The sequence below is a fragment of the Helicoverpa armigera genome, chromosome 18 (genome assembly GCF_030705265.1).
Source record: "Helicoverpa armigera isolate CAAS_96S chromosome 18, ASM3070526v1, whole genome shotgun sequence".
NCBI lineage: Eukaryota > Metazoa > Arthropoda > Insecta > Lepidoptera > Noctuidae > Helicoverpa > Helicoverpa armigera.
The window spans coordinates 10,334,080-10,347,918 of NC_087137.1; the positions used below are offsets into that span (position 1 = coordinate 10,334,080).

Here is a 13,839-nt window from a genome sequence, read left to right on the forward strand (position 1 = left end):
ATATCTCAAGACCTACAATAGGTATATTAATGAAATTTTGTATTTTAGATAAGTGAGGGGGTCTCAACAGATACTAGAAATTTGATATGCGTAAATAAAATAGATTTTGAGTTACAGGGGGGTTGAATTTGGCCCGAAATGGTTCGTGTAATATAACCCACGGCCGGTGTGTCGCCTTTTTTGCTCGAACTTGGCGGACACACTGCCGTGTGTCTAGATGTATATCGGTTATTTTGTGCCTGCTACAATTTGGTTTAGGAATTTAATTGTAGTGCCTTGCGAATTTAGTATATTTTAACTGTGCTCGTTTTAAATAATAGAAAGAAACATCTTACACTAGTCATATCATATGATTATGTCATTTGGTTTATTGCATAGTCGCATCATCTATTATGTACAAGCCCTAACCCTGCAGTTTTCCGTTCCACGGCGCAGTTCCAAGCATTACCATAAACGATGACATTAGCATTAATACAACCTTATGTAACTACTCACTTATATATCTATACTAATATTATAAGAGGAAAACTTTGTTTGTTTGTTTGGTTGTAATGGATAAACTCACAAACTACTGGATCGATTTTAAATATTCTTTCACCATCAGAAAGCTATATTATCTGCGAATAACATAGGCTATATTTTATACCGGTGCGGGCAGTAGCTCCCACGGGACGCGGGTGAAACCACGGGAAAACGGCTAGTCTACTATATACGGTATACATGAATATTAATACACGTTCTGTTTTCATTACAGATTGGCTGTGAATCAACTAAGTTAAGACTGTGAGTATTTAAAATATTTATGATAATTTGTTTGTTAGTTGATAGATTGCAGGTGGGAAGAAATAGGCGTTGAATTAATTAGTATCCGCGTTAATTTGAATTATCTATTTGATTATGGTATGGTAACACTATGTTACAAAGAATGTGTAAAGAATGAAGTTTACATTAAGTTATACATGAATATAAAAAAGCTGGAGATCGTCCCTTTCTAAGCAAGAAAGCTGCAAACAAACCCTATTTGGATTTTCTCAAATTCCTTTGATAGCTTGGAATAAAAAAAAAATTGGAAGGCAATAAGACTCGAACAAGAAGATGAAAAATGAGTTGGTACTAAAGAATCTGACTAAATGAATGTGGCACCAGAAAAAAGCGGCAAATAAAAAATAACAACAAAAGTATCAAGTTGTTATTTTTCTCTGACATACATGTCAACATTCAAGTGTCGTTCTGGTGTCACCTTTTATTAGTCAGACGTCAGACTCTATTCAAAAGTACCATACCATAACATAATATTCTATTCTATATCAAAGTACCTTCTGGTTAAACAAGCCTAATATTCCATAAATCCACTAATCAAACCAGAGACGATTATATCCACGTGAGAAGGGCTTACTGACAACTCTGATTCATGAGGTTAAGCTGCGGTCGTCGCGGTCGGCATATGGATTAGTGGCCAGAGACAATATACAACCTCTATGGTTGACGGACAGCGATTTACTTAGGTCATGGTTGTTATGTCAATATGTGTATTGTGTTTAGTGTGGTTGTAATTGGTCCAATTAATTATAATTAATTTGTAAAGGTAGTAAGGAATTAAATAAAAACTTTTAGAGAGTTCTTTTGGGATTTTGTTAAGAAGTAAATGCTTTTCCATGATCATTGGTAACATCCAAGATCTATGCTAAAATAATTATAAAATTTAAGATCTAGAGTGTGAAACAATCACATGAAGATCATTTTAATGAGAATATGCTATTTTATTCATGGGTACTTGTAAGTAGATTCAATGTTTACCTGGCGCGAGGTAGTGGATTATAAACGGAATGACAATTGCAGAAAAAGGTTTTATTCAATCAAATGGCACCTGCTATTCTTTTTTTACGATCTCACACAAATACCATAAACAACACCAACACATTATTTTACACTCACAACACTTGAGAACTTAACAAAAGATTCACAAACCACATTCCTTACCAAAACAAGACAAGATATTTTATTGAAATAAACATAAACCTTGTATTTACAATAAATACATTCGTATATAAATAAGCAGTGTTTATTATGGCCAAGTTATTAGACAATGTAAGGCCTTAAGCCCGACATTGACAATATGTCAAGCTTATGACATAATTTGTGGAGGCCACGCATTGTTGGTAAAGAAAATTTTACGTGTGTTACGACTGGTAACACCTTGATCCTTTTTTGATGTTCCATTTTTGGTTTTGTATAATATAAGTACAACATGAATGTACCTACAGTCTGCCCAGTTTTTGGGCGTCAGTACATTATAAGCACCGGTGTTTTCCCTTGAAAACTTATAGGTGTCAATTGCCCAAAAGATTCGGTACCCTTATTACTGCGAAATGCGCTCTAATAGTTCGTCCCAATCTTAACGGCTGCTAGGAAAAAAACATTAAATTACTTTCATAGTTATAATTTGGATTAAGAATTCTTCTGTACTAATATTTTCTATTCGCACATTCAAGAAAAGTCATGTGTCATTATAAATATTTTCAAGTAAAAGTATAATATATATTTAAAATCGGTAGCATATCCAAAGCGAATGCAAGAATTAATAACAAAATTACATATCGATAATGTTTTCGGTCTAATTACTGTCGTTCAAAACAATTTAACTTAACGATAACATACCAGAGATTTAACCGTCGGAAACCAAGAAAGTAGTTCATACTCTTTCCTAGTCAGTCTTGTGGTTAAAAGTACGGCAAAGTCCTGGTTTTGAGACCTAATCAAGGCCAACATTTAGGTATTTCGTTAAAATTGAAAAAAAAATTGTTTGGTTTTCCTCGCACCACGCTTCTTACAATCAACCAATCAATCAAAAAGCATTTACTCAAAATAGGCTGAAAAACAGGAATTTTCAAACTTCAAATATTACATGAACTTTACAAAATCAACTCCTTCTAAGCAGAAAGGAATTTAATTCATGCAACTAAAGAAAAACTCGCTGTAATATATCTCAATATCAAATATCTTGCACATCCGCTGAGCCATCATAAAAGTACAAAAACTCTGTTATGCCAATGAGAACATACGACTTTACCTATTAAGTCTTTTCCTCAATTCCAGTACAAAAATTAAGGTAAATTCTATCTCATCCATACCTTAATTAATCGAATGTGACGAGTAATTAATCCGTCAGTCATTGGTAATGACAGATGCTGTTATGGTCAGACAATTACAATTTCCTTTAAAATTACCATATTATTTTGTACCTACATCTTATGTGTAACGGAGCGTTTTGCATTGAGAAGTAATGGCTAAAAGCATTTAAGCAACTGGAACCGTGTAAATTATTAATTCTTTTCATAATTCATCATTCTTTATGAAAAGTCTGCCTGTTTGCGCGCAAAGCAAGGTAACACAGATATAGCCCACTTATTTTCGAACATATCATAAGTCCTACATGGTACTGGAGTCAATAACCCCTATTTTCTTTACCACTTCTCTCTACCTTCATCGTCACTCTGGACACCTGGCTCTCCTTTATATACTTCACCCCTACACTTCTCTATCTAGTTTTGGGGCAACCTCTTGATCTTCGATTGAGAGTTACACCAATTGAGAGTTACTTAACGTGACCATATCACAGTAGTCGTAGTACCTCTTGCAATTTAGACCCTAGATAATGACAAAATAACAATTGCAGTGTCTACAATAAAAATACCAAAAAACAGCCACTATCTCTAGTCAGTTTCAAAGCATTACAATCTTGTTAGGGAATGAATACCTAACAGTAGGTTAAAAAAACGGCCACTCTCTCTTGTCATTTGAAACTGCATTAAAATCTTGTTAAAAAGGAATCACTACTAGTAGGTTAGTATGTGTTAGTTATCTTGACAAGATAAGTAAGAATGACACCTAGTCAAGAACACCGTAGTTAGCGATAAATATTATAATAGTCATGACATTCTGAGCGAGACAATGACATTTCAAATGATATGCTATTCAATAGTTCATGCGTGCGACTGCGCAGTGCCCATCATGAGTTATATTTCTATTATATCTACATACTGATGCGTTTAGGTGCACTGTGTAACAGTGTGTGGTTTGATACCTCTTTTTTATAGAAATGTGACAATTAATAATGTATACTAAATTATAGAGCTCAAAAGTTTGTTTGTCTGAACGTGCTAGTCTCAGGAATTCCTGGTGGAATTTAAATGCAGTGTTAGATAGCCTATTTACCAAGGAAGGCTATGCTTTTAACTGTACATACGAGTTCGTGGATCTTATGGGACGCGGGTGTAACCGCTGCTGAATATAGGTGTCACTTGTTGCGAAGGTCTTATAGGTTTTTTTCTAACTTAATCTGTAACAGTTTTCTCCGTAAATATTTACAACATTGCCACTAAATCTTATATACTTTAAATCTTAGTTAATTTTATGGTCTAATCCTTTTGCACACATAGAATTTTATAGCATAAGTTCTTTTTCTTACTCCATTACTTCCTTCCCTAAATATGTATTAAACAATTTCGTATGAACGCATCTTTACCCATATTTAACCAACTTAATGAAATGCGGACTGCGGATGAGGGTCGACCGGTGTTTGAAGACGAGCGGCTAACCTTCACACCGATAAACTTACGAACAATCTGCATGTAAATAGCTGTAAGTATGTATGTATGTATGTATGAAATTAGGTATTCGTGTTTATGTTGTGTTTAAGTTATGGGTATTAGTAGTTTAGTGCTGGATAGATTGTAAAGTATATGAGTCATAAAATTAATTCATTAAAAAATTGATATAAAAATGCCCTTATGGGCATTTTTATGAAAACTCTTATGAGTTTAAAAATTAAACTCAACGCAAAATTATGTATCTGATAGTATTTTTTTCTTTCTGAACATGAAAACAATTTGCTAATATTATAAATTTCGAAACAATGTAATACACTGATAGTTTTGAACCTGAGAAATATGCTACTTTTTATCCGACTGCGAGAAGTAGTAATTTAAGGATGCGGTGAAATCTTATGGAACAGCTAGTAAGAAGTTTTACAAGTATCAAAAAACACCGGAGCATCCCAAGTCTAAAATATTTTCAACTATCCTCCAAAAGACCCAAATAAAATTCAACACATCCCACCAATAAAAATTGTACTAATAAATTGCTTTCATATTGTACGAACATGAATGCAGTGCTATATATGTTATGGACCAAGTGATAAATTGGGCAGTATACATAATGCCCGGTCATTATGAATAATGCCCAATATGAGAGTGCAATTTGATAATAATTACTCAAACAATCAAATTGACCGGGCACTATACATATTGCCCGTGACCTTTTGGGCAATGTAATACAAACATATTTAATTTCCATTTTTTTACTGTTATTGACATTTAACTTAAAATGAACTAAATATAACACATCCCATATCAATTGACAGAGCATAGAAGTAAGCATGCAACATGCAGCAAGCATGGCTTCTGTCACGGCTCCGGCGCTGCGGGGCTCCGGCGGTCCCATTCGAGCTTATCGTCGCAGATTGTTTTCACGCTCACCACCGCAGCTTCGGCTTGCTGGCCGGCTCAGCCGGCCAGCCTCAGCCGCGGCGGCGAGCGCTTCAACTACCTGCGCCTCAGCTCGCAGGCCACCTCGCCCCTCCGTGCCTACGCGGTTTTGAATTGCACTCTAGGGGTAGGGCAGACAAGACTACGTGGAGTCGGTTTTGCAGCGATTCGTTTTCGTCACTAAGTTCAGTTTTTAATACAATGTTTTGAATCCAAATTAAATTCTACCATAAAAAAAACGAGCCAAGAAAAATACTATAATTTCCCATTAAAATAGAACATATAATTTAAAACAATAATCATAAAATATGTGGCAAGTAACAGGATTTATTTATTAGAACAACTGCCACCCTCGCAACACATAAAATATAGCTTTATTATCAAATTGCCCAACTATCATGTAGCAAAATAATAATGCCCGTGCAATGTGATAAATAATGAAGTTAAGATAGTTATTAATCACTTGGCCCGATAAAGCTAGACATTATTCATAATGCTCGGGCATTATAAATAATGCCCGCATTAATCACATGGCCCATAACATATATACTCTTTTCTTATTTTATAACAAGCTGTTGTATCTCATAAGGTCGTATATGACATAACCTCTGAGATGTCATTGACCTTGCTGTCATTTGTTTTGACCTCAAGTACGTACGGTGTCATCTATTTTTGATAAACTAGATTTGTAGGTGGTTTGAATAGTTTATTTTAAGTAATGTTTTTGTATGTTTGAGTACTTATTTTTCTGTTATAATGAAATTTTATTCAATTTTTTAAATATTTTGAAATAGACAGAAATAAAAACTTGACAGAATAATATCTTCAAAGAAAATACTTTTGTTCTAAAGAGATTTTAAAAAAATATATCTCTGTTCTTCTTATACATTATGGCACAATTATCTACAAAAAAAACATTAATTTTGATGCCATAGTTCTTATCTATCTACATCATCATCTGCCTAGCCTTTTCCCAACTACTTTGGGGTCGGCTTTCAGTCTTAACGGATGCAGCTGGGTACCAATGTTTCACAAGGAGCAACTGCCTATCTGATCTTCTCAACCCAGTTACCCAGGCAACCCATTACCCCTAGGCAAGACTGGTTGTCGGCCTTACTGGCTTCTACCCAAAGATATTCAATGACAGTCGGGACCTACAGTTTATCGTGCCCTCCGAAACATACATATATCTACATGTAGTAAGTTACTGACCAATTAAAACACAAATCCCAAAACATAGCATACAAAACAAACAGTTAATTACAAGCAAAACGGCAAATAGCCGTTAATTAACCGCCGTAATACTAATAATTAGCTTAAACGCCAACTTTGACCTTCACTTCAGCCATTTGCAAAGTCATCGTTATATAAAGGGATATTAATAGGGCTGTGTTCAGGTAATTTAATAAGGGCCTGATATAGCAAATTGTGATGGGTGTAATCTGTAGGATAAGACCCTAATTAGGATATTATTTAAGTTAAATATATGTGATAATTAATGAGGTTTTTCAAAGGTTGAAATTATTTACATGGCAATTGTAAATAATTATATTTTTCTTTGGGATGTGGGAAATCATGGCATACCTCTTTTTTGTTCGAAAATCATTAACTGAATCCTCACAATGTGGGTGCAGCGTGAGGGAGTGTCCGACTTTTACTGACTAACTTGGTAACTCTTTCTACCATCTCCACAGCCTCTTTATTGTAATTTTTTGTAAATTTGTAAATATCTATGTTAATGAAATAACTTACAAAAGAACCCTACGACTACTTACATTCTAGTATATTTTCGAATATATGATATTTTGTGTAGACTGTGGATTTTGTCGTTCCTCGCTTCCCCCTTACTGAAGGTGAAGTGGGAATCTTAAGATTTTTGTCAACAAGGGGAACATTAAAACAGTTTCAAGAAGTGATATTTATACCTTTACCGTCGCACTTTCGGATGAAAATCTCAGACATACTTACATATGCTTAAGAAAATAACATAAATTGCTATAAAACTTGTTATCGTAAGTAAATTTTCCAGTTCTACTTAAAACGTAGCCAAACAATAGAAATAATGCAAATTACTCTTTCAATCCATTTTATTGTGTAAAATGTAAACCAAACAAATATACCTATAACCTTTGGGTACAAAACCCTAAGAACCCTTTAAACAATAAAGAAAACGAACAGTCATCTATAACAGTTACCTTAACTACCTTATCTTCCTAACTTACCAAGATAGGTGAGAAAATAATAATTTTTCAACCCTTGTCAGTCCTCTATCAAGCGAAAATAGATTGAATGCGTTCATGACGTCATCGGTATCAAAAGTCATAACATTCATGAGATAATGGTTATAAACGAGCGTACATCGGAAACTCACCTATCTGATTTCTGAAGCAATTTGTGGGTACGCAAAAATAGACCTTAGATCAACGCAATAAGGTTGATAACATCACTCAATGAAGTAGCGGTCACTGCATAATGGAAATTCGTTTATCGTTACAGGAAATTGAACCCTATTCCTTATTACATAAAAGTGTTATTAATGATCCCTTATTTTGAAGGTACAGTCCATACGCTAGAACACGGTGCGTTTTTTAAAGTCACGAAAAATATTAAATAAAGTATGTAAAGATGGTTGCTTTACATAAGGTCGTATATAAAACCTCGTACACATCGATATGTCACGGACAGTTAATTGGCTCGTTAATCAACGTTTATATTGTTTAGTAAATGGATCCTCGTGTTGTGTAATCACGGCTTAATTACGTAATTAGAACTAGTAATAGGTATGTTTTATGGCCTCGAGTCCACGCAGTTAGGACATTGTGCATCAATGCATTCGTTTGCATACTGATCAATGAAACTAGTTATTATTGAATAATGTTTAAATTATGGAGGTTTATCGATTATTCAAACTACCAAGGATCGATTACAATGTAATGTTTACAACACGTTTAATTAATAACTAGCTGTTTTCCCGCGGTTTCAAACGCGTCCCGTGGTAACTACTGCCCATACCGGGATAAAATACAGCCTATGTTTCTCGGAAAGAGTGTAGTTTTTCAACAGTGAAGGAATTTTTCAAATCGGTTCCTTAGTTTCGGAGCCTTCAGGGTACAACTAAACAAACAAAAAGTATTCCTCTTCATTATATTAATGTAGATTTTACACACAAATAAAAATAATAGTTCGACGTTGATTGACGTGCTATTAATAATATAATCTTTGAACACAAATAAACAAATCCCTTTTAATCTCAAAGAACCACCTTGAATCAAAAAAATAACGATGCATAATTACTACAATAACATATGTATTTACAATAGATTTTTATATCCGTTTCTCACAAGTATTTTTTTAAATTAACAATTTATTTCAATAGCTACATAAAATTTTTGACCTTAACAGATGCACATCATTCTATCGAATGGCTTATACGGAAGCAAATTATTACAATTCCCATCAATTAACTAGAAAAATAAGCCTTAACACTCTAACAATAGAGTCGAAATTACGTTGAACAGTAAAAACAGCTTAATGAGTTTTTTCATGCCTTCCGTATCTCGTATTGTTTCTTTAATTAAAACGTTACGGAATTTCGAGTGTTTTAAAAAGTTTTTTTTTTTTTGTAAAACATTTTTGGAGTACTTCCATACTTAATTTTGTTGCTTCTGGACTTTTAAGGTAGGTAGAAAAATAATCTCTGGCCTTTAGTTCAATTTCATTTATTCGTAGAATTATGAAAAACTTCATATAAAAGGGTTGTTATAATTTCGCCATAATTATAAGCGAAACAGGGGGTAGTTTTCTAGGAAAAATCAACGTTTAATAAATTCCTGGAAGGTATTTTGCAGCCTCTTTTAACAGAAATAATTAAATGCAGCAAAAAGTAATTTATTTCCCAGTAAAGTTATGTTTTCCTGTAAAACAACCTGTACCTACGTATGTATTTCAAAAGTGGAGAAGAACCTGTAAAAATATTTGTACTGATATTAAAGCTAGATCTTATTTTATTCAGGTACCTAAGTATGTCTTTAATCTTAACTAAGAGAATTCTACTCTTGGGAAATTCTCAGTTGTCATAATATAATTGATTCATTTCGGGCCACAATATAACTTCATATTAGAAATGATATTATTTACATTTTCGTTAAATAAAGTACGAAAAAAAGACTGGAAATGTATATTGAGGTAAAGCTGAAGAATTTATTTATTTGCTCCAATGTGCTTAATCTCAGGAACTACTGGTTTGATTTGAAAAATTATGTCTATGGTAGCTGATTTATTGGGGAAATAATTCCCAAGGGATGCTGCAAAAACAATTGGCCGAAGCGAGTATGAAATAAAAAGAACATGAAAGCTAAAAGTTACCAACCAAAATAGTATCAAAATCCAATTTAATTCATTACAACACAACTAAAACACGTTTTACATAAAAAGTTCGTTGATCATTCAAAAAACTATTTGAAGTTCAATGTCCCCATATAAAATAGTCTATTTGCTTACAATAATAAATACAAAAAAATGTGACCTTTAAGATCCCGTCTCAAACTGGTTTCCAGAGGTTATAGAACGTTTAGTGTTTTGTTATTAAAAAAACAAATAATAAGGATCTATTTAATAATAGCTCTGTAGAGGATAAAATGCTGTGTCTATAAGCAATGTGGTCTGGGTATTTTTCCATTCGGGGATTAAACCCACACAGCCTTTTTCTATTTGTGGTTTAAGCACCTAGGAAACCTTAATAATTTAAGGTATTTTTAAAAGCCCACAGCATTATGAATCCATTTACAATATGTAACTAATACTTCAAAACTATTGTGGATGACCACAATAGTTTTCATGAAATTCTGACTTTAATGTGCTGGAAATCTGACCTTCAAACACTTAAAATACTGTGTAATTAGGACCGAAACACGAAAAGAATTGTAATTATGCATCGTCACAAGATTATAATAGAGACAAACAAAATGATGGAGTTAGTTGGCAACCAGAACATAGTTTACGATATAGGTAGACTTTTTTTTTTTTTTTTTGTTTCACGAAGTCAAAAATCATCAAATGACCCCTCCCACAGCGGTGAGGCAGTGTCAGACTCTTACTGACTAAAAACCGTCGTGTCCCGTCGTAAGCCTTTTGTGTACCAGGGCCTTGGCTCCTTCGAATAATCCCGCAGCCCCGGCAGGACGTGTGGGGGCCGCTGGGGATATAGGTAGACTTTGTTTTTATAGACCAGAAAGCCCGGAAGATGCGGATACGATTCCAGAACAAGTGAAATAGACTATATAACTTTGTGAAAAAAGTATTTAAGCCTTATAAAAATCTCAGCTAAAATAACAAAAAAAATACTCTAAACAATAGCACCATTTACCCACTTTGTAACCAGATTCAACAATATGAAAAAAATATTTCGTGACAACTGCGCATGTCCGCCACGTGACCGCAACGTTCGAACCTCGTTGTGTCACAAAACAAATGAAATTAACTCTAATTGGACAATTACTCTTGTGTTGGTAAATAGGAAAAACTGTTAGGTTGGTATGTAGTTGCTGTGTGTGTGTGTGGCTAGTTGGTTCTTTTGATTTTATAGCAGTTTGAGTGAATTGGGGTAGTTGATTAAGGCGCTTTGCACATGGAGCAACTTAAGTTGAGGAAACTATCAACATTTTAAAAGTTTCTTGTAAAAAGTTGATAGTTGCTATAACGTTTACGTTTGCCGCAATTTGTGAGCAAGTGAAGACGTGTGTAGTCGGCGACGTATTGAGCGGCACTTGACTGGAATGATAGGGCACAGGGAGAGGGGAGGGAGGGTGTGAAATCGCCGGACGCGTTGCGATTGACGGTTGAGGAAACTGGCAGCTTTAAAAACCGGTATAATATTTAACAGTTGCTAGTTGCGGCAATTAGGAACTATCTTAGTCATCGAATACAGCAACTGAAAACTGTTGACGATTACCAGAACTCGAAACTCGAGTTGCTATATTATGTATGCGCGGTTCAATTGAAATATATGTAAACAGCTAGTTGCCAGTTGCCAGTTGCTCCAATAGTTGCTCCATGTGCAAAGCGCCTAAGTATAAAATTAATTCCTATGTCATTTTCATTAAAATAATGTCGCAGTTTTAATTTTTAAAAGTGTTATTTTTTATTGATAATGTATAGCAAAGGACTTTCATGTGAAAAATCTGTAACGTTATTGTACATATTTTCATTTAAAAATCATTGAGTAATGGATTTTAATAGTACAATAATTACAGTATTGATTTTGACTGGTTGTCGACTCCCGTATCGTAGTAAAATATTATGGTTATGGCTTACAAAGAGAATTCTTCAGATGACTTTTTATGAATCTAGTAGTTACTTAAGTTAAACCATGCTGTGGAAAACCTTAATATGTAAATAAATAAACTATAAAAATATTGCGTCGTAACATCGCCATTGACACTGCACGGCGGCCATCTTTATTCAATAGAAAGATTGACATTTACTGCAGTTATATAGTGTAAATTATTTATTTTTACTCAATTACTCCATTCCTTTGGCAATCCCCAATTCTACTGCAGTTTGTTTGTTTGTACTTTTTTTATTAAAGTTCCGGTTTTCATGTTTTCGTACTAATGTGATGATTTAAACGAATTTTCCTTTGCAAAAGAGTGCTTTAATTACTACCGGCTTCGGTAATTAGATGTCTTTGTGTCACGCTATATTTAGGGTATAGCTATGATACGTACTAATAAATAAAGAAGTTTATTTTTACTCTGTATAGATAATTTATTTCTATGGCTTTGTAATTACCTAGGTACCTATACTCATACCATAGATCTATATTTTGGTATGTATGAGAACATCGGATCGAATCCCAGTTACGATAGTATTTTCTTACAAACACGTCAAATGATTGGCCAAAAACTAATTAGAAAAGCATTAGATGTAAAAAATAAAATATTTAAGATTAAACACTAGAAATACCAACAATGTCTGGAATCACATTATCACACGATAAACTCTCAACAATAATTAAAAAAGAACAATATATGTCAAAGGGTACAAGAAAATTGTGAAACAACTTCTGAAGAATAAAATTAATATAAAATTAAAATTAATAACTGTAATTACGGTTAATTAAGATTCTTTCCATGCAAGAAACTAGTAGGATAATGATATTAAATGAATTATTAATATGATTAGTTGTCAATGAAGCTCCCATGGACGATGGCAATTTAATTTGAGTTGTATGCCTCAATCATTATTGAAATTGATGTTAAATTAACAGTTTCAATTATAATTTTTTCTCAGGTTTTATGAAGCAAAAGAGTTTGTTTGTTTGAACGCACTAATCTTAGAAACTGCTTCCATTTCAAAAATCATTTCAGTGTAAGAAACCTTAATTATATCGATGGAGTTATAGGTTATCTTAAGTGATTTTTATCCGGGTGTGTAAAGTAACTGCCACGGTAGGTGTAATTCTAATTACACTAGACTGGACGTTTCGTAATCCAATTACATATTTCGTCAACTAATTGGCTATTATAGTGAAACCTTTGAAGTTAATCTAGACTAGCCCAAACAAGCTATCGGAAGACATTTGCAGTGTAAGGGTCCGTTCAGATAGACCGGCTCGGAGAGGAGAGCGAATTCTTAACAGGTTTTAAATTGGGTACTTAGTATTTGAAGTAAGGTTTATTTTTGCATGTGCACTGCTTTTGTCATTAAGAAGGTTCGAAGGCGCTCGGTGTAAAATAATAAGAGGAGCCGGTCGGCTCCGATCGCATAAGTACTTTTTCTCGGTCTTGTAGACTTTGGTTCCGTTTGCATCTCACACAGCCGATCGGAGCCGATTCCGGTCTGTGTGAAAAGAAAAATGCGCGCCAATGCTCTCCAAGCCGGTCTGTCTGAACGGACCCTTAATTGTTATAAATAGCCTTCTTCACAATTTTAAACGAAGGCCCAATAAAACAAATCAATCATAGCTCTATTTTCCTGCATCTAACCTCCTTGACCTTAAGCCATAATCTTCTATAACAATATATAATTAACACATTAAGTTCTTATGTAACATTGTATAAACCTTGGATAATGTTACAAAGAGCAATGTCAGGTATATAAGGTGTTAGGGAGCTATTAAACTTGCCAATTGCAGTGTGTATTCTATATTCTTTACACGTTTTTAATGGATATGTTTCATCATGAAGAAAGGTTATTGGGAAAACTAGCTTCGACCAGCGGTTTCACCCGTCTCTCGATTAAGCTTCTTCTGCCACCCGGATGAAAAATAGCTTGTAAATATTTTTATGTCTAT

The 13,839-nt window shown here is 33.9% G+C and overlaps 1 protein-coding gene across 2 annotated transcripts in view; it reads left to right on the forward strand.

Moving 5' to 3' along the window:
* LOC110379869 (Ig-like and fibronectin type-III domain-containing protein 2) overlaps nucleotides 1–13,839 on the forward strand; it is a 159,817-nt gene that overhangs the window by 61,574 nt on the left and 84,404 nt on the right. For both annotated transcript variants that reach the window (XM_064039025.1, XM_064039026.1), the window contains exon 3: nucleotides 755–783. The gene's annotated coding sequence lies outside the window, so the exon portion shown is untranslated. The remainder of the gene's footprint in view (nucleotides 1–754; nucleotides 784–13,839) is intronic.